Source organism: Cydia pomonella, chromosome 26 (assembly GCF_033807575.1).
Source record: "Cydia pomonella isolate Wapato2018A chromosome 26, ilCydPomo1, whole genome shotgun sequence".
Taxonomy (NCBI): Eukaryota; Metazoa; Arthropoda; class Insecta; order Lepidoptera; family Tortricidae; genus Cydia; species Cydia pomonella.
Window position 1 is genome coordinate 7,306,455 of NC_084728.1, and position 22,073 is coordinate 7,328,527.

At 35.7% G+C, this 22,073-nt stretch overlaps 1 long non-coding RNA gene across 1 annotated transcript in view; it reads left to right on the forward strand.

Moving 5' to 3' along the window:
• The first annotated feature begins 227 nt into the window (after nucleotides 1-227).
• The window catches only part of LOC133531903 (uncharacterized), a 40,847-nt gene continuing 19,001 nt past the window's right edge, over nucleotides 228-22,073 (forward strand). Inside the window, exons 1-2 of the long non-coding RNA XR_009801619.1 lie at nucleotides 228-1,013; nucleotides 19,013-19,051. This is a non-coding gene — a long non-coding RNA (uncharacterized LOC133531903). The remainder of the gene's footprint in view (nucleotides 1,014-19,012; nucleotides 19,052-22,073) is intronic.

Here is a 22,073-nt window from a genome sequence, read left to right on the forward strand (position 1 = left end):
AGTTGGCAGCGATGTTGATAGCCCAGACGGGGCACGTGTCATTTTAAATGTCATACTTTTATGAAATGATGATATTTACTTTACACTTGCACCAGACGGCTATCGAAATCGATGCCAACTTATCTTGGTCTGACTATACTTGCTATATAAGAAATATGTAATGTGTATGTAATACGTAATATGTAATATTAAAAAATTAACACTTACTTTTCCAAAATATCACCTCTTTTTAATACACATACTTATATCTAGGTAGGAGTACGCTCAGACATAACAATATCGCTTTACAAACGGAAAACCGCGACAGATAATCGTATAAAGTCGTTAAAAATTCTAAAATAAAAAGTATAAAAAGTTTCAGAGCCACTGACCGCCCTTACGCTGTTCGTTCCATCAAAATGCTGTCACGCCATTGGTCGGTTCCGTACGCGCCTATCGCACGGTTCCGCCATCTTGTACCGCGCAGCGCTTCAATCAACTAGAGTATCTTTTACATTTTATATTGTTTCAGTTAACATTGTTTTGTTCTTTATCACGTCGTTTTTTGACACTGGAGACCTTATAAAAAATAAAACTGGTGTAAGTATAACCTTTGATATACACATAACAGTCGATTTTTATACAATAAGGGTGTAAAGAAGTGAATAGTTTTTAGTGTTTGTTAAAGCGCTTTAAGCGCTAAATAGTGTGGTAGTAATTTACTCCCTTCAGTATTTCTGCCAGTCACTCGCTTGGCTCATTCTGTTCAGTGTGATTTAAGCGTCCGAAGTCTATGGACAATTTCGCGTAAATATACATTTAAAAACTATTTCACAGTTATTTTTCCAACTATTATCAGTATTTAAAAGTTTAGTTTCACTTTGTATAACGTTTTTGGTGTGACGCGAGTAATTCTGGCGCGTAATTCTATTTTTAAATGTATTCGGGAGTTTTGCAAAAATGGCGGAGAGTTGGGTGTTTTTTCGTAGTGCGTTCCTGTAACCGTTGAAAATGACGCTTTAAGGGAAATATTGGTGAGTTATTAGGTACTAATTATTTCTAAGTATGTACCTATTACCTGTAATAAGTACATAACTTTAAACAAAAATAGAAAATATGTATAATTTGAATATATTAATGTTTTCTTCATTATTTATTAACCTATTTTATTATCAATTTTAAGACGTGATACTTCAAGCAAAAAGTACTTTAATTTTGCCACAAGGTTACCAATAATGTTTACAGGACTTTTTAGGATATTCGCACTTTGTAAGATTATCTTCAAATGTTTAATTTTTCACACTTTTCAAGCGTTAGGTCAATTAAACTGTCATGTTATAATGTCGAGTATTCGATAATGTCACCTTTTACATACCTAAGTTCTTATAGAAATCGTTTATATGCTATATCGTAGTTCTTTCAATAGCTAGGTTTAATATAAGTAGGTATAGGTTTAGTATGTCATAATACCCAACGAAAATCCCAAAAAACCCAACCATTGTACATTAAGTGGCATTAAGGAAATAGGTACATTTACATTACTTACCTACCTATATACTACAACTGAATATAACAGGGAGCACAATGGACAGCATGGTCTAACGCACTTACAAGCCTGGCGAAATTGAGGCTAGAAGTAGCACCAATAAAATAACGTCCAGTCATGGTCGATATTTAAGGTGCCGATATACTTGAGCATTCAGTGGAGCAGAACATCAAATATTCGCAGTTTTAAGCAAATTCGGCGATTTGTGCGACAAATGATCTAACGATCGTTCTAATGACTTCATGAGTTCTTCAGTTCGCGATAATGCTTATTACAAGCGAATGCTCAAGTCTATCAACACTTTTAGAATATAATTACTGATCGTTTGAAGAAAGAATGGAAAGAAATATAAACGCTTAGCAGCTTATTTTGAGAGAACTTTAAAGTTTTCAATCTGTGTGCCCCCTTCAAGTCGGAATATAACACAATGTCCTATTTTGCTCACAAATATGATCCTAAACGCACTTAAAGGGGTTTTAAAAGTAGTTAAAGCGAGATTATTTAGTTTTCTGTTTTAAAGAAGAATAAAAAAGGCTTTACGGGTTTTTGATGTCACAATATTCGTCCTGAAATGGCTATGTACTTGCATATTATAGATATTTATACTGTAAAATCTTATGCTATAAAATAAGATTAATATTAAGCGCTCCTATGCCGTAACGCGAATACGCGTACGAGAAAAGTATTTGAAAAAAAAACGCAGCACCCGTTAAAGGTTTTTAAGGCATTTTAAAAGTTGTCGGTTTTGTTAAACAGAAACTTAAGCCAGAATGGTTTCTCGTTCTAAAAACAGCCTTACGAGGACTTAGGTAAGCTTATGTGTGTGTGTGTGTGTGTGTGTGTGTGTGTGTGTGTGTGTGTGTGTATGTGTATAAAACAGTTATATCAAATCACGACATAAGAGCCGTAACCCCAACCCTCACATAATTCGCGTGCTCGCTTTGAGAGCCGTTCGAACTATTCCAAGCTGCTGTGCTGAGATTAAAACGTTTTTTGACACGAAAATTAGACGTATAATCATATAAAAATAGCATTTAGGTATATTATTCTAGCTTCTGGCCGCGACTTCGTCTGCATAGAATGAATATTTCCATAAAACACTTCTATAGTAAATTCCACCCCCCTTTTCATCCCTCTAAATAATAATTTATGGGATAAACCCATACCATACTATGGGACTGCTTACCATCAGGCAGGCCGTATGCTTATTTGCTTGTTTGCCACCGACGTAGTATAAAAAAAAATGTTCTTCCTCAGGGCTCAAAATATCTCTATACCAAATTTCATTCGGGTCGGCGGGTTAATCGTGAAGACTGACGTTCGCATTTGTAATATTAGTAGGGATTTGAAGTGGTAGTTTAGTGAGTTGTGACAAATCACTTTCACGGTAAAATTATTCTAGTGGTATAGATTTTAAAGGCGATTCAAGAATTATGAATTCCATTGGAGTACTCCAAATAACTGAAAATGTTCTAAAAGCCTACAGTCAAAATATATTCCCGTAGGCAATTGAAATTCTTAAGTAGTATAGAGTAGTGGTAAACTCTTTATTGTACAAAAACGCAATAAAAGGCTATAATTAGAAAAAAACCCTTAAAATTAAATGCTTAAATAGTGATCACAAATTTTGCCATTTAAGTAATGTGTACTATACCATTATATACCATTTTCAGAATCTTTTATTACCAGTAAATGTATATATGTATTTTTAAATGAATAGTTATTCTCTAATAAAAACTAACCGAAATAAAGAGAGTCATTAATTAATCATATGTATGCTGATGATAGTTAGGTACTTTCTAAATAATATGTAGGTAGATTAATATACCTAATATGTAAATGTGTTCGAACTAAAACTCAGAATATTGAGAAAATGTTTTAAACGCATTTTGCTAGTTCGCCCACATTTTAACTGAATTATTTAATACATTCAGCGTTCACAATCTTCACATATTGGAAAAGTGGGAGGAAACAAATCATTATTGAAGCCTACAATCGAACTTGTCTTGAATAATATGTAGTACTATATTCGTTGTTATTTCAGTTTCTTTACTAATTAATCCTAATGCCAGACAATTTGCTGCTACAATTTTATATTTTATACAAAAATCCGGTTTTCAACTACCACATAAAACCCAAAATCTTCAAACTACTAACTACGAGTAAAAACCAGTTACCTAAACAATATTCGCTATAGGAGCTTTAATTTCAAAAATCAAAATGCCCTTTAAATTCCAATGCAAACACGCTTTTACAATTCGCAAATGGTCAAACAGAATCAAAAACCCGCCAAACATCTGCCCATCGTCCCATAAGCCCCATTTCAATTAGTCCCATTGAAAAACGCGCATATTCCCAAACCATGCGCAAACGCATAGAATTCACATTCTCTGTATAACCAGCGTAGCGTGTCCTTGAGATCTATAAGTAGCCAGAGCTCCCATTATAATGGTTTTTCTCTGTCTACTGTTGAACAGGCAATTGCAACACAACCCCAGTTCCCAGGGCCGAAACCCCAGACGGTATTGTCCAAATCCACCACGTGCGGAGCAGATGTGCGTGAGTTTTATTTTTAACTAGGCTGCCCAAGCTTCGGTTAATATAAGGATATAATTAAATGGAATTCCTTTTTGAGATACGCTGTTTTTCTTTTACGGCTGTTTCTATGTTTTTGCAAGTAATGGATAGAGACTGTTTGCTCAGGGTTATTGTTTGTATTGTATGCTATAATTTAAGTTATTTATCTCTATTGCAATTAGCCAGAAATGTTTTCAGAAAGGGATTATTTACACAACTAAGCGTAATCTTAAACAGGCCGCACTTAAAATTTCAACCGGGTTCCACGCACTCCTTTTGGATAAAATTCGTTAGGTTTGCCTTTGTTCAAAAACGTAGAGGTATGTTAATACTAGATATATAGTATGTAAAAAGAATTCAGAACTTAGTAGAAGTCCAAAATCAGGGTCCATAAGCATTACTTCTACTAACAACTTTTTGTAGTGTACTGTAGTTAGTTTATTTAGTCCTAGGTATGTTACAGAAGTTCTCAACGTCTGTAGAATAAACACAAGTTTCAAAGAACTCTCATCTGACTTATGTCCCCAAGCACAAAGAAGAAAGATCTCATTACATATTACATGAATATTTGTTCGTTCACATAATAAAACGTGCCTTGCCATTTCATGTTAATATAACAACTCAAATGTATTATCTAAGATATCTCTATAGTTTGTCAAGAGTCACTTGTCACTGGAGAATAAGCAGAGAGAATCATATTCTTTTTTTCTTACACTAGTATTAACATCCCAAAAAAGTGATGACTATACACAGTTTTGTTCATATTACTCCTACTGGCAAAAATTGCTTTGCTAAAATAAATTCTTTTACCCCTTCTGTCATCTACTAATATAATATAACCGTTACTAATCTTAATGTAGGACTATTAAGAGTCAATTTGAATAAGATTGTGCTATTTACTTACAAAGTCCACAATGTAATAAATTACGTATACGGTGAGAATATTGAAATATATATTACTACAGTAAATTATATTTTTACATGTAAGTATTAATCATAGCACATGTTAATAAAACCACATGTTGATAAGTCCAACCGGAAGCCTCGATATACCATTCACACAGTCAGTGACTAATATTAGACCGTATTACAATCAAATAAGGTCCACCATGGTCATTGTAATTATGCATATTGCCACATAATCAATTCACAAAAACTTATCAACTCGAACCCGTGACCTGGAGTATTTCCTTTAACTTAATGATATTGTTAATTAAAGTATTGGAACGTTGTCCTCGTTGATCCCCATTTAGAATTTCAGTACAAAACTGTTAATTATTTATGTATATGGTTAGAAATGCACTAAAAAACTTGTATACTTCGTTTTTTTTTAACATTAGAAAGAACTCCACAGAAGTAAGCGTGCAGTTTTTATCAGGTTCTTCAGTTGTTAATAATAATGAAATGGTCTAATTTAGCATGCAAAAAGTGATCGATTTGGAACCACAAGCTGAAAAATGAAGTATAGGATTAGGATAAAAATTATAACTAGGGAATGTGTGTATTAGATGAATGAATCTAACATATATATCTAGCATATAACAACATGTCTGTTTGTAACAAGTATGTACTTACATGTTCTATATAACAGTTTTATCCTCCTGAGACCCTGCGTACAAAATTTTGTACATTATTTTCCGCAATTTATTTTGAACCTTTACAGATACGAAAGAGTTCTAAATTCAAACATAAAACATCTTATGGGTCTCAGGAGGTTAATTTAATTCTAGATCGGTTCTATACTAAATTACATTATATGACTAGGTACTTCTTAACTTGGTATTTTACCATTATTTGTGTTTAGTCTAAACACTAAAACCAACTGATATAATTATAATGATAGTTAAAATATCGTATCTTTCTTCATAATAGTTTTAAAATTAACCTTCGGCATTTTGATTTGGTAACACAGTACGAACACTACTATCTACATTTACGAGGCCGATGACCGACGCTTTTATTTCATTCAACTTATTTATTTATACTCATTCCGTTCATTCTCTTATCTATTGCTCGATAAATAAATTGTACAACGACCAAGGTACCCATTTCTTGTTTAAATTTACTTTTTTTTCATTAAAATGAGGACAGTCCCACCAACCCCAAAAACCCATGTCACTCTACAACGGAAGCTGGCCTATTGTGATAAAGTACCATACGCGCGCTTTGACGTATTCAGTTAGAACCATGTCGTAGTGCGCGTGTATATACAGGATATAATATAGATTTCAAAACTAAGTTATATTTGCGGCTAGTTACGTCGCTGTTTTCTACTACTCAGTACGATTTTGTACAACACTCGGGCAGTTATTCGTTTCGCCAATGGCATCTATAAATTTGTATTTTCAAATATCGAATAATAATTTTTACAAATTTATTTCTGCCGATGTTCGCAGAGTTGTTATCGAATATCAAAGTTATGTTACTTTGGTGAATTCTCAATTGTAATTTTGTCTGACTGCAAATGTAAAATTGTATTTTTGAATAGAATGAAGTAGCACTCACATGAGTTTGGACACGTTTGTGCTATTGTGTTTCATTCTTTATAAGTAGCATATTTTCAACATAAAGCACTGAATAAGTAAAGTCCGAACGCAGCGAATATGTTGCTTTCTATCATAGAATATAGATAGGTCTTTAATGTCCTCATGCTTCAAGTGCAATAAGGATGTTTTCATTTGAAATTCCAACAGAAATTCGTCCTTATTGCATTGATGAAGCATAAGGACCCATTAGACATGGAACTGCACATATTTTCTTTGTTCAACAATTTTTAGTAACGAAAACTAGTACATATCTGTATATGAATTTTTTTTTCGTTTTCTTTTTTGATATGTATAAATCACATGAATGTTCATACAAAGTTTCATGTAATTTGAACATGTCCTTTTAGAATGAGAGTGTAACATCGATCGTATTGTATGGGAGCGCTTTTTAAGCGGGGGGTTCGTGTGAATTTTCGGCCTGATTCGAACTTGTCAAATAGTCTAAATACGATATGAATCGGATATCTCAGTGTTAAAAATGACGTTTCTTTACAAAAAACTTCACTTTTAACACTGACATATCCGATCCATATTGTATCTAGAATTAATATTTGACGTATCTTAACATTCGAATCGGGGCGTTGTTTTTTTTATACTACGTGGATGGCAAACAAGTATACGGCCCGCCTGGTGGTAAGCAGTCTCCGTAGCCTATGGACGCTATTAACTGAATTCTTCAAAGTTTTCGAACATAGTCTGAAACTCCGAATTAAAAAACATGGTACACGAGAAGCAAAAATAATGCTAAAACATATTGTGCCAAAACTGCTTGTGTATGGAAAAAAATATTTACTAAATTCCTTCAAAACTTCCTAAATTCAGCACCTAAGTTGCCAAAGACCAACACCTTAAGAGGGAAAAGGATGGCCGATTCTCTATACAAACGTGGTTCCCATTTTCCTCTCTGAATATTGATATTTAGGAAAATAATTTTACATAATATGATGTATATTAACCATAGCTATGCCCTTACGTTTCAGATGTTTCGAATTTTGTATTATTATAAAAATAAGGAGCGAAAAACAGATTTCATACAAAATTTTAAATGCTTCTAACTCCTATAATCCTATGAAATTTCTGATTTCTATAATAATCAAAAATTCGAAAAAATCAAACATAGGGGCATAGCTGTGTTTGTACAGTCAGCATCAATAGTAGCGGATGAAACAACACGCCAAAAGTATCTGATATTCCGGATAACTTTTCCAAATATAGATAAATCTCAAAAATTTACATTCAAAAGTATATCTTATATAGTCCTCATTGTTTTACATATAGAACCATCACATTTTGTTAAGTTTTAACAGAATGGTAGATACTTTTGAAACCTTGTTTGATCCGCTACTTTTGATGCTGACTGTACCAAATTCTGTCAAAATCATTAACCCGCATGTCATATCAATGTGGTTCAGTGAATGGGACGGACTGAAAATCAGTGCTGCGCAGTCAATTTGTAATGAAATGGCTGACGCAGCGTATACTAAGCCCGTTCCTTTTGCCGCGCATGCCAATTTAAAGTAAATCATTGTACTTTGTGACCTATCTGTTTTTTTTTATTGTGTGGCGATACATGGTTTGTTATTCTTATTCTTAAAAATACTTTTAATAATGTTAATATCCAGAGAATGGAGCGGAGTGACTCCATACAGGGCTAAACATCTCGGATCTCCGAAAGACCTCCCCGAGGTCCTACTCAACATTAAAGGTTTGATAGGATTCCTCGAGGAGCTGGGCTGGCAGGACTAGCCCACCCCCAACTTATCACGCAAAATAGGCGCAAGTCGTCGAGTTGCGGAAAATCGCCCGTATACAATACAAATATAGGGTGAAAGGTTTCAGAATGTCCAGAGAGGAAAATGAGGACTACGTTTGTATGAAAAGGTGATTTCGCGTGGTTTCTCCGCGTTCGTCTTAAGATTAGAGGTCCTGTATTAAGGACCTTTTGTTCGATCGAATTAAATCGATAGGCGAAGGGTCCTCGGCTGAAAAGATCGATTGATCAAGGACCTTTAAGTGTGCTTAGGGCACCTTTTGTCAAAGGTATGTACATGTACATACAATTTGAATACAGTGTAAAGGTACACTTATCCAACACGATCTCATAGGTACTTACGAGTACGATAACTTCCATGTTATAAGCTTATAGCGGACGACGTAAAACACTAGCTTCTGCCCTTGACTTCGTTTGCGTGGACAGATGATTAATAAAAATTATCCCACGTTCCTCTCCGGGTCTCAAACGTACCGTCCGTTTCATGTACAGTCCGCAATACTATTCGCTTAACACCTTTGCATACAAACTTTAATAAAAAAAACATTTATTTTGGACGACACAATCCATATTTTGTTAGTTACAAATATACTTAAATTACTATGTTAGTACCTAAACTAAGATGTTGGGAGGTCCAGTGCCTTATTAATGCACTGTCCCATCTCCCTGCCACGATGGCCAGGAGACTGTGCCGGCGGCTCTGGGTGTGTGGTTTTATGCAGGGAGGGTAATACTTTTTCTCTGAAGCTGACTGTATAGTCACGGACTTTAATTGTTGAGCAATTTAGGGTATACTGTACATATTAGACATATAATAGAATTATTTTATTCGTAAACACTTACAAGACAAATTATATAATGTAACAAAATCATAAAACTTCTCGAGGCGAGAAATCTCGAGAAATTTGTCCTTCGTCGAAAATGCTCAATGCCTCGAGAGCTCCAGAAATAAATCTCTTGTGATAAGTAAACAGAAAAAATGTATATGACACGTGATGTGTCTCTAGTGTATTTCATTAGGCAGTTAAATAAATGTAAAAAATGTGTTTTTTTTTACATTTTCAGGTACTTAAACTGCTTTAATCCGTCCCCTATCGTGCAGGCTTCAACCGATTTTCATGGCTAGAAAATTCGTTTTAATTCAGGTTTATTACTATACTGGTAAACAATGTGACGCATCTTTTTATTGAAAAACGCTTTAAAAAAAATTGAAACTATTATTTTTGAAAGCTTTTTTTTTAATTTATATATCCTTTAGTAAAAAGAGACGCCAAGATCGCTTATCTTCTTTTTAATACCAAAATAAAACGAATTATATGTCCATGTAATAACAAATATTACAGAACTAAATTATTATTTTTGATCAAATCATTCCGATATATTCCTATTAGCAAAATAGCACAATTTTAGCAGGTTCATTGTTACGTTGAGTAAGGATTACTTAAGTAATATTACGTAGTAAAACTTCTGTAAATAGAGTTGAATATTCTTGCCTAATAAAATACCATATTGTGGTTTTTTAACATTTTGTTAAATACCTAAAGACTGCTGCTTACATAGTTTTTTTTATTGTTGGGTTTTTATTATTAAGTACAATTTATGGTATAGCTAAAAATTTACCATTTGTTTGATTATTGATCTTACTTACGACTCCTATGAATCTGATTTGTAATAAACCAAAAAACCTTAAAAAAACATGGTGTTTTTGTAAACTTTCGAAATTTCTCGAGAAACCAGAAACCCTAATTCGAACCCACTTCTTTAGATTGCCGGTTCAACGCGCAATCAATTCAGCGTAATTGCCAAAAAGTACATTTTTAGGTACCTAAAGAGGAAAAAAGAACCCTTATTCACTTTGTTGCCCGTCCGTCTGTCTGTCTGTGGGCTTGTGCACAAATCACGCGAGTTTTTTGTTGCGCCAAGTGAAGATTTATGTTGAACTAAACCGAGAAAAAGTATTAGCCAATTTTTTTTTCTTACTTTCGTTTACTATAGAAAAATACACGTGAGGTCTCCTTATACCCTCCCTCTCCCAACGTGATCTATAGTGATTTTTTCGTAACCCCCCCCCCCCATCGAATCTCGCGTGATTTGTGCACAAGCCCTGTCATGACCCTTTTATGAAATTAAAACCATATATTCAAATCTACAGTCCCTTGAAGCTGTGAAAAATTCACCTTCTAAGTTAACGAAAAAAAAAAGATACGGCCGTTATGCTGCAAAAAACGTATATTTCGACACTCTCAAGGGAATCAACATGTATAGGGTACTTCCCGTTGACCTATAACTATGAAATTTTGCAAGTAATCGTCTTACACTACAAAATAGTTCAATGAGTACATATTTTTGGTATTTCTTTCGTATAGTTATTTTCAGACGTGACCGAACCACAGTAGAAAGAGCACTAATTATCCATTTTTAATTAATTATATGATAAAAATCCGATAATGATAAGTGATGTGATGCCTAAGCTTCACAAAATAACATCTCGTAAGAGTTCTGAAACCTATCAGAAATACGACGCGTAAAAAACACTACCTATAAAATCTCTTTGACGCAATCGATAACTTCCATGTTATAAACTTATAGCGAAAATAGACGTGTTAAGGGGCAACTGATTACCAGTCCGCCGGACGATATCGGCCTGTCAGTTATTCGCGATTGTCAGCTTTTACGAATTCGTACATTCGTTCCAAAAAACTCATTGTACGACGGGGTTTGAACCCACGAGTTGCGGATTGTAAGTCGCACGCTCTTACCGTTAGGCCACCAGTGCCTCTTATAACTTTTACTTAAAAAAAATGGACAAACATCCAGCAGGACCTGAACCCGCGATCCGTGCATCGCTCTGAACCAACTGAGCTACAGAAGCCTACCATACCAGTAATGCGCAAACCTTTCCATTCCTTCCTTAGCGCCGTAGGCCTAAGATACACTTGTAAGTTTTACTAACGTAAGTAGGGTAGGGATAGGGACAAAGCTATTTGTTAGAATGAGATAATGATATTTATCTCTCATTCTGTAATACAGCTATGTCTCTACTTACGTAAGTTAAACTTACAAGTGTATCTAAGGCCTTCGGTTGGTGAAAAGCGACATCTACCGAAAGATTGTCCCATCTGTCTCTTATAACTTGCGCCACCGGCAAGGTCAGGCGGGTGTGGCTAGCACTCCCATTTTAGGGATTAAGACATTAGCTGTGAGTGCTGTACATATTGCATGACTGTCTGTCGGTGTGTATGTTACTTTACTCTTCGTAAATGTATATAGATCGTGTAATTCACGACGACACGTGCCTTAAGTCGTAAATACTCGTAGTGTCATGTTTTTAAAGATTAGATTTGACAAATCTGCGCGTCATTCTGGATGACACAGAAAAAAAAAACAAAATATAAAGTGGAGTTCAATCATTGACATATATCTAAGGACGGGCCTTACGGGCAATAAGAATGGGGCTAGTAGTAAGAAGCGCTGGTGGCCTAGCGGTAAGAGCGTGCGACTTGCAATCCGGAGGTCGCGGGTTCAAACCCCGGCTCGTACCAATGAGTTTTTCGGAACTTATGTACGAAATATCACTTGATATTTACCAGTCGCTTTTCGGTGAAGGAAAACATCGTGAGGAAACCGGACTAATCCCAACAAGGCCTAGTTTATCCTCTGGGTTGGAAGGTCTGATGGCAGTCGCTTTCGTAAAAACTAGTGCCTACGCCAAATCTTGGGATTAGTTGTCAAGCGGACCCCAGGCTCCCATGAGCCATGGCAAATGCCGGGACAACGCGAGGAAGAAGAGAAGAATGGGGCTAGTACAGCGGTGTCACGCACACGAATTCGAGCCAATCGTGCAGTCTAACGCCACAACGCGATTGGTTGATGAGTTCGCATCACGCGCGCGATTGGTCGCAACTAGTTGCGTTAGACTGCACGATTGGCTGCAATTTGTGAGTGACACCGATGAACTAGCACCATTCTTAGTGCACGTATTATTATTATTATTGGGGTTTCGGGCCTTTGAGTGCCACGTCGACCAGGTAGTGATCTATTGTGACAGCCCTTTAAAGTTCATTACTGATGCCCGTTGAATCCAGGAAATTCCAGATTCTTTGGGCCGTAATGTTCTGTACCTCATAGGGTTGCAATACGTGCCGCCCTAAGTGGGTACTTCTTTTTGACATTAGTGGTCCACAGGAGCAGAGAATGTGCATTGCAGTCTCCTCTGACTCATGGCAGAACCTGCATGTCGCGTCTTGTTTCTTCCCAATTTGAAACATGTGTTTGTTCAACTTACAGTGTCCAGTCAATATTCTGGTCACCGCGCAGGTTTTATGTCTTTTGAGCTCTAAGAGCTCCTTAGCAAATTTGTTGTTGAACCCTTTGATTAGAGCTTTCGAGTGTTCTTGTCCTTTGACGAATTTCCACCAATCGATTGCTCTTGTTTTTTCTAAGTTGCTGAGCAGAGAATATGCATCCCGTTTTGTGATTCCACAGAACGGTTCTGGGCCGACCAGGGGTGTGTCTGCGCCCTTTCTAGCAAGTTCGTCCGCTTCTTCGTTTCCGTTAATGTCGGAGTGCCCTGGTACCCATCTAAGTATGACTTTGTTGGAGTTAGCCAGTGCATTTAGGTTTGTTTTACAGTTCTGGACTAGTTTCGAGTTTGACTCCAGGGATTCTAGTGCCAGAAGAGCAGCTTGGCTGTCTGAGTTGATGTAGATATGTTGGTGTCTTAGGTTTCTATCCAGATTAATCTCCGCACATTTGTTGATGGCGTAGACTTCTGCCTGGAAGATTGAGGCCTGTGTGCCCATGCTGACGCTAGCACTGAACTTAGGTCTCTCACCATAGATCCCACATCCTACATCACTGCCTTTCTTGGAACCATCAGTGTACCAAATATGGCTTCCCTCTTCGACGTACATTTGGTCGTTAATCCATTTGTCTCTAGGAGGAATTTCTACTGTGTACAGTTTGGTAAAATGACATTCTGTGTGCGTGTCATCCGTGGGCATGCTAAGGGTTCTATTTGCAAGGTTCTAGTGCACGTAAGGCCCGTCCTTAGATATGTGATCCTATAACGGTTCACAACCAGGAATTTTTAAGGGTTCCGTATTTCCTTTTGAGGTACGGAACCCTTAAAAATTACGTGGTATATTTCTTCGTTCTCACAGTCCTCGTTGATCGGGGTTCAATTTAATATGAAAGTGGATCACATATGGCCTCGCCCCTATACTGATAAAACCAAATTAATTTACTTTCAATTTGTTTCACATTAATATTTATTACCTAGGATGGTATCGCACCCTTCGTTTCTAACACTTCACAAAAAGTAGTGGCCTTGAGAGAATTTGTATTAAACACTTTATACATATTTTTTGTACTCGTGGACTGTAATGGTTGAATTAAGATTTCGTATACCAAAGTATAATTGCGTACTTTTCATGTATGGGCTCCCACTAAACTATAAGATTTATTTCGATACGCTGTAGTCAACTCTTAAAAAATTTACCAATCACTTGCCGCCGCTCCCATAGAAAAGACGCAGGTCGCGGGATGGAAGTCGCGCGTTTATGCCTACATTTGTGTGTACTGAGATACTTACTAATTTTCATTAATTATTTAGGTTTTATAGTAAACTATTACTTTAGATTACTCGTAGAAAAAATATTGTATAAAATAGTGATAAAATCAAGCTTTTCAATCTCGTACCTTACTTAGGCAACTCAGCAAGCGTCGTTGCCTCAACACGGTACTCGACTGAAAAGCTCTCTATTATATCACGATTGTATAAAATACGAGTATTATATAAATATTGTTAACAGTTTTAATATAAAATAGATTTACATATGCAAACCCCTTAATAAATAGAATTAATGACTTAGGCTTTAGAAGGGGTATTCTTTTTATAACTAATTTGTTTATTAGTATATCTTTTAATTTTAGTTTTATTTAATATTAGTTTAATTTTTAAGTAGTTTTATTTTATGGCTAGTTTATAATTGTAATATTAATGACTTGGCTCGATAGTAAAGTCATGAAAATGAAATTTTCAGTTGTATGTATACACTTTGCGTTACTCTGCAAATCAAAGAAGTATAAATTTTAGTGTAAAATAAATTTTTGGCAACAATTTCATTTCTGGTACAAGCTTTTACGCTGACTGTACTTTTCTTTCCACATGCAACTAATACTCATCGTGACATTAAGAAAATCCCTATTTTTAGGCCTAGTTCCTATGGCCACCTCCCTCCTCCATCATCAGATCAGCTCGATGGTACCATAATATTGCATTGTCACCCGACTTACATATGTATCCAAATGTTCAACTTCATCGGAAATCGGGAAGTGGGTCAAATTTAACCCTTACAACTACAAACATATATACATAGGTCTTCTCTTCTTCTTCCTCGCGTTGTCCCGGCATTTTGCCACGGCTCATGGGAGCCTGGGGTCCGCTTGACAACTAATCCCAAGATTTGGCGTAGGCACTAATTTTTACGAAAGCGACTGCCATCTGACCTTCCAACCCGGAGGCTAAACTAGGTCTTGTTAGGATTAGTCCGGTTTCCTCACGATGTTTTCCTTCACCGAAAAGCAACTGGTAAATATCAAATGATATTTCGTACTTAAGTTCCGAAAAACTCATTGGTACGAGCCGGGGTTTGAACCCGCGACCTCCGGATTGCAAGTCGCACGCTCTTCCCGTTGGCCACCAGCGCTTTTTTTAAACATATATACATAGGTACTATATGGTAATGTACATTCCAAGTCAAATAAAGGCTTATATCTTCTGGAGCCAACTGGCATTATCAGGGATGATGGCAAGAGGCCTGATGGGGTGTCCTTGGTTCCTTGGAGCTTGGGACGGATGTTAGTGTGGGATGCTACCTGCGTAGACACACTGGCACCGTCCCACCTCCAACGGACTAATGTAAAAGCGGGCGCAGCGGCGGAAAGCGCCGAAATTTTGAAACGTAATAAATATAAGAGCCTCGGTAGAGAGTACCATTTTGTACCTTTTGGCGTTGAAACTCTAGGTCCATGGGGTCCCAGCGCGCACAAGTTTTTTGGAGAAATCGCGAAACGTCTGGTTGACGTAACTGGTGACCGAAGAGCTGGCGGCTTCCTCGCACAACGTATCAGTATTGCGATACAACGAGGAAATGCCGCCAGCATCCTTGGTACAATGCCTCAAGGGCCTATTTTAGATATAAGCTAGTTATAGTAATCATCTGTATATATCCATTATGTATATTGTTATTGTCAATAAATACAATTCCCAAGGCTTATATTAATTTTTAACAAGCTGAAACGTGTGCGAAAGATGCTATTAAGCTTAGAATAAATTTAAAAGTGCAAAAATTACTGGTGAATTTCCAATTTGTCTTGGAACTCCGGTAGACGTTTAAGAAGTATTTTCAGAGTAACTGTACCCCTAGTGTAAATATTTTCGACAGCGAAACGTTACGTACGCGTTTGCGTTAAGTGTCATTTTGTATGAGATTTTTGACTTTCCAAAACGTCCCGCTTGGCGCGCTGTTCAAAAACCCATACAAAATGAGACTTAACGCAAACGCGTACGTCACGTTTCGCTATACACTAAATTTACACTAGGGGCACTGAAATAAATTGTAAAATCCCGCGTCGGCCATATCTTCCGTCGCCTCGCACGGCATGCCATGTATTTTTTTGCCTTCTAATTTCCCGGCTTTTAGCAAAAAAAAAAAAACTAAAATAAACTTCTTTCTTAGATCTATCACGCTGTAACGAATACGAATCTTCAAAAGACATTCTAAGGGATTAGTCAAAATAACTCCGAACTCACAAAGACACAATTTTGGGATTTGGGTCGAGAGGGTATAAGCTTAGACACTTTGAGTTTACAAATAGCTAGTTCCCCAATACGTGGACAAGTACGGCTAAAGATAGGACAAATTGGAAAAAATTGTGGCCTTTGCCTAGAAATGCCATTGACTTACATAGGTATTACTTTGTAACGGGCCTTACAGGCACTACGAAGTGGGCCAGAAAATTGCGTTTGTTCATATTTAGTCTCTGTGCATTAACATATATCACTTATAATGGAGCTAGTTCAGTGATGTCGCTCACGAATTATAGCCAATCGTGTAGTCTAACGCTACTAGTTGCGACCAATCGCGCGCGTGATGCGAACTCATCAACCATTCGCGTTGTGGCGTTAGACTGCACGATTGGCTCGAATTCATGTGCGTGACACCGCTGTTCTGGCACCATTCTGACTGCCCGTAAGGCCTGTCCTTAGATATATGTTAATGTTTGTGCGTATATATTCGCTAGACGTTGTATGAATGGGCGTATCTTTATATCTAAAGAAAATTTATAGGCAAGAAAACTTTAAGAAAAAAACGTTTTCTTCTTCGCCTCTTAGTTTGACATTCAAAACAGATGGCGCTTGCTGCGCCATATTTATGTAGCTATACAGCGCCATCTCGTTTACCTGTCAAATCCGAAGCCCGAAATTGTCTTAGATTTTACACATCTAATCAATGTATCTTTGCCTCCAAGAAAAGAGTGTACCTACTCTCACCTTAAAGGCGGGCAACGTCGCAGGTGTCCATGGGTAACGGTAATTGCTTATTATCCGGAAATTCGTCTGCTCGTTTGCCTCCTATATAATAAAATAGTATTAATAGGATTATATAAACAAACACCTGTTTTACACCTATTACACATTATTCGCTCCCGCTGACTACATGTAACTATATAGAGGTATCCGCTGACTCCTAATTCTGGCTAGCCTTAGTCTAAACACTGAACAGACCACTTACCTATTAGATGAATCATAAATAAATACTGGTCAATTTCATTCAAGTCGACCTAATCCCATAGTAAGTTCATATAAGGTTATTTATTCGTCACTATGCTTGAATCTAAAGATGTTCGCGGTAAGCTCTAAAGCTTAAAAAAGCTAGCCGACCTTTATTTTTGTTATTTCGCCACTGGGCCCACTAAAATACAAGTCGGGTAGCTCAAAAACTATTGCAAATAAAATAAAAAACTTTGCAATATCTTACAAGTTTCTGTTGAGTTTATCTCTCTCTAACACAGCATGGATCTCAAACTATGGATCGTGACGGTGGTGGGTCGCGAACGAATTTTGAATGGACCCTGAAACATACGACGACATTCCGACCGAGCGTTACCAATAATATTTATTTATTTAAACTTTACTGCACTGCCTTAAGGCAGGCTTAGGGGTTTGTATTATATGCTTTTTAAGGTGAGATCCCGAATTTGGCAGTTTTTGTTAGATGGGCCGGAGCTCAGTCAACTTTGGGAACCACTGCTCTAACAAATATAAATGTCATGTCTCGGTTGATAAACGTTTATTTTATGAATAACGAGTAATTTTGCGGCGTCTGTTGATAGTGATCTATGAAATAGCTTCTTATTCCGCTGACGAACCAGACGTAATATAATACCATGTTTTATATGGCGCCATACCAGACTAGTTATGTATGGTCAATTATGGTCATAATATGTACCAATAGTCATAATCATAATACAGTGGCTAGTTGTAGTATTACTTTGTTGAAAACTGTTTCTGTTAATTTGTTTGATTCGACTGTACATATAATTCAGTACCTCTAGTGTAACTTTGATCGACATCATAACGTGACGAACGCGTTTGCGTTAAGTCTCATTTTGTATAGGATTTTGAGGTTCCAAAACGTCCCGCTTGGCGCGCTCTTTCGAAATCCAATACAAAATGAGACTAAACGCAAACGCGTACGTCACGTTTGGAAATCGAATTTATTTACACTAGGGGTACTGACCTTGCTCCGTATACTGTGAGTTTTAATTTAATTTCTTAAGCACACTAAAACTTATGTTATTATTATACTGAATTTATTTATTCTTTGACGCCTGGTTTGGCCTAGTGGGTAGTGACCCTGCCTATGAAGGAATTTATTTGTGATGAGCACAGATATTTGTTCCTGAGTCATGGGTGTTTGTTATGTATTTATATATTAAATATATCGTTGTCTGAGTACCCACAACACAAGCCTTCTTGAGCTTATTGTGGTACTTAGGGAATCAGTGTAAGAATCTCCTATAAAAAAAAATATGTATTTGAATTGCATTTTGTACTGTGTCTTATGGTATACCTGAAATAAATTATTTTTAATTTTTTTTTTTTTTTTTATTATATACAGGGGGTCTTTAGCCTTAGGCCAGAGTGGTCAAAAACTTTTTAGTATTTGTTATCGACTTTCCTCTGGACATCATCAAAGATACGGACTTTAAAAGCAAGCTAAAAACCTCCAGGTACTTAAAAAAATTACTAGTAAAAAAAACAAATCTATAAAAGTCTTAGAAAAATGTGAAATCGTCAACTTTTATAATTTCTACAGAGAAGACCGGTTCTCCGAATGTTCTTGACCCAAAAGCTAAAATTGCATAGGTATATATTTCTGAAATTTCTGAATGCGATAGATCTATTCCATATTTGTGTAAACAAGAAATCATGTTTTATTACCAAAATTCCCAAATAAATAACAATAATTTGTGACATATTGCCTATTTCTTTATTGTAAAACATTTTTTTTTGTTTGGTTTCAGATTGGAACTGTGAAACATCATTGATCTGAACAGAAATGGGTAAGTTATTTATATGTTTCTGTATAAGTAATATAAATTTACCTTCCCCAATATACGGTGTGTAAATTATTTATATGTTTCTGTATAATTTAAATTTACCTTCCCCAATATACGGTGTGTAAATTATTTATATGTTTCTGTATAATTTAAATTTACCTTCACCAATATACGGTGTGTAAATTATTTAAGCATATGTTTCTGTATAATTTAAATTTACCTTCCCCAATATACGGTGTGTAAATTATTTATATGTTTCTGTATAATTTAAATTTACCTTCCCCAATATACAGTGTGTAAATTCAATACGGGCGAATATTTAAATGGTGGTTATCATAGGACCTAAGAAGTATATTGAGATCCATCTTGCTTAGAAATACAATGAAAATATTAACCATACAAAATAATTCAGCCCGCAATGTAAAGCAATACGAGCTATTTAAAGTAACTGACAACACTTGTTGGCAGTTACTATAAAAAGCTCGTATCTCGTAATGTTTGCTCGGTAAATTTTCAAAAATTAATTATGGGGTCATAATTACGTGTAACTTATACAAAAAATCTTAATTAATGATTACACGGATAAATTATATATCTGGTTTGATGTATCGTCCGTATTGGATACACACAATTTAATTTTGTTGAAAGTTTCTATTGATAATAAACTTGCACGCAAGGCTAGGAACCGGCTTAAAAAAATATCGGTAAAAACCGGTTTATTTCGGTTTTCCTCCAAACTTTTATAAGAACGCGAACGTTTTAAGAACTTTATTGTAACCTAAAAAAACGGGTTTATTCGACGAACTTCTAAACCGGCCTGGTGGTGTGCCACGTAAACATAGACACCGACAAAGGAATAAACCGGTTTTTATTGTTCTATAGTACCGGCTAATTTGTCAAGAACTGTCATAAAAACCGATTTTTCGAGCGAAACCGAAATTAAAAGGTTTTACGGCAAGTACATGATAACGGTGTAGAAATTTAACCGGTTTCCAAGCCTTGCTTACACGTGAACCATTTGTTTGAGGATTCGAATAGATCCAATATAGATTATTTAATGTATGTTTAGTATACTGAACCCTAACATGTGTAGACAGATAAGCGCGGCCTTCGCTCGCTGATAGCGACTCAGATAAAGAGCGATACCGCTCAGTTTGATTCTAAATTCAAATATAAAATTGAGTTTAAATCATTATAAAGTGTCAAGGTTTTGTAATATGCCAACTATCTTTATCTTTAAATTGTGAATAAAATATCTATCTGCAAGGGAATATAGTACTACTTAGTCACTGGAGTCACCTTTAGCTTACCCCTCTGCCGAAAACCTCGGCCAATAGCCATATGTATTGTATGGACTGACGTTTATCTGACATGGCTATTTGTACGTTATGTATTTAATGCGTAAAATAGTTCCCCCCTAAAATAGTTTAAAATGTTAATGTTGTAAAAATGTTAATTCATCCAAGACCTGTGCCGTACATTTTCTATGCAGGTAAGAAATGAGCGTATTAGTCTGTTACATTTAATAATATTTTGCCAGATTTCAACTCAATTGGGTACTTGACACATGTTGAATATTATAACAAAAATTAGTTAAATGGATAGAAAATGAGCCATCCATTATAAAAAGTGGAATTTAAAAAATTATATTGAGATTATAAAAAAATACAAGGCTCCGAAGTCTCAAAAAAAAAAAATTTTTGTCTTTCAAAAATAGAAAAGAAAATGGTACCATTCGATTCCTTACATTTTATTGAAAAATAAATTGTATGACAACTATATATACACATAAACGCAATATTTCAGGGTCAAAATGGCAATTTCCTTGATCTTCCATACATTTAGGACAGACTTATATGATCTGACGTCACATCACCTTATCATTTTGTTAGAGGCGTTTCAATCGTCGACTGCGAGCCTCAGACTTTAACTTTCATTTCTAACCTTTGTGTTGCTTAAATGCCATGAGTCCTATATAGACATTTGATCCTCGGGAAAATCAAGATCGTTTGACATAATTTACAAAAAACAGTCAAGCAGCCAATTATACCTATTCAATCTTATTGATTAGGCCTATTCACTAGCAAAACTGAAATAGATATATTGATATAGATGTCCTAAAAAAAATAGTAAATAATGTCAAATATATATAATACAATACCGTATAAGATAAATAAAGTCTATAAAAAAACGTGCCTCTAAATATCTAGATAAATGTATGCTCGAATAGATGGCGATATACCTTTGGCCTATACTCGAGTAGATGGCGACACTGTTTGATATATATCAGTGAAAGATCATGAGTCAGATAGCCATATGTTATTCAAAAGTTTTAGTCCTGTGTCGAAAGATGGCAGTAAATTTAGATGCCTACAAATTTTACTTTGACAATACGCCTCTATACTAAATTCTCTTTGATAATATATACATAGAATATTATTTATTTGATTTGGAAATAAAGTGATTTTTTATTTTTTTATACTCTAGACTAGAAATATACCACCTTGACATTTATTTACCCGTATTATTCTTAAAAATGAACGTTATCTATTGTATAATTTTATTAAAACTCTTCAAAAGGTGAAACATAACGTACCGGAATTAATCTCTTGATTTGTGCAAAACTTTTCCCATAATCTCTGGAGAAATCACTCTATTCTTATAGTTGCCCTTACATTATGAAGTTCGTGATATGAAACATAATCCAAACGAATATCAACCTTATTAACCTTATATAAAGACTGAAATCACTTTGGCACTGTTATAGTAAATCATAATTTCAGCATTAATTCTAAGATCGACTCTATTACTAAGTAAGTTATAGTTTAATTTGACTTGGCAACAACTCTGAACTACAACTAACTGCTGCTACGAATACAAGCTAAAATCAACTTTAAAAGAAAGTAGTAATGTTTAAATTCAATTGTGGAACCTAAAGCGTTACCATAGGACCAACTCGAAAGAAACTCGGGACAAAGACTGTCAGCTGCCGGTAACAAAGGATTTTCGACAAAAGTTCCGTTTT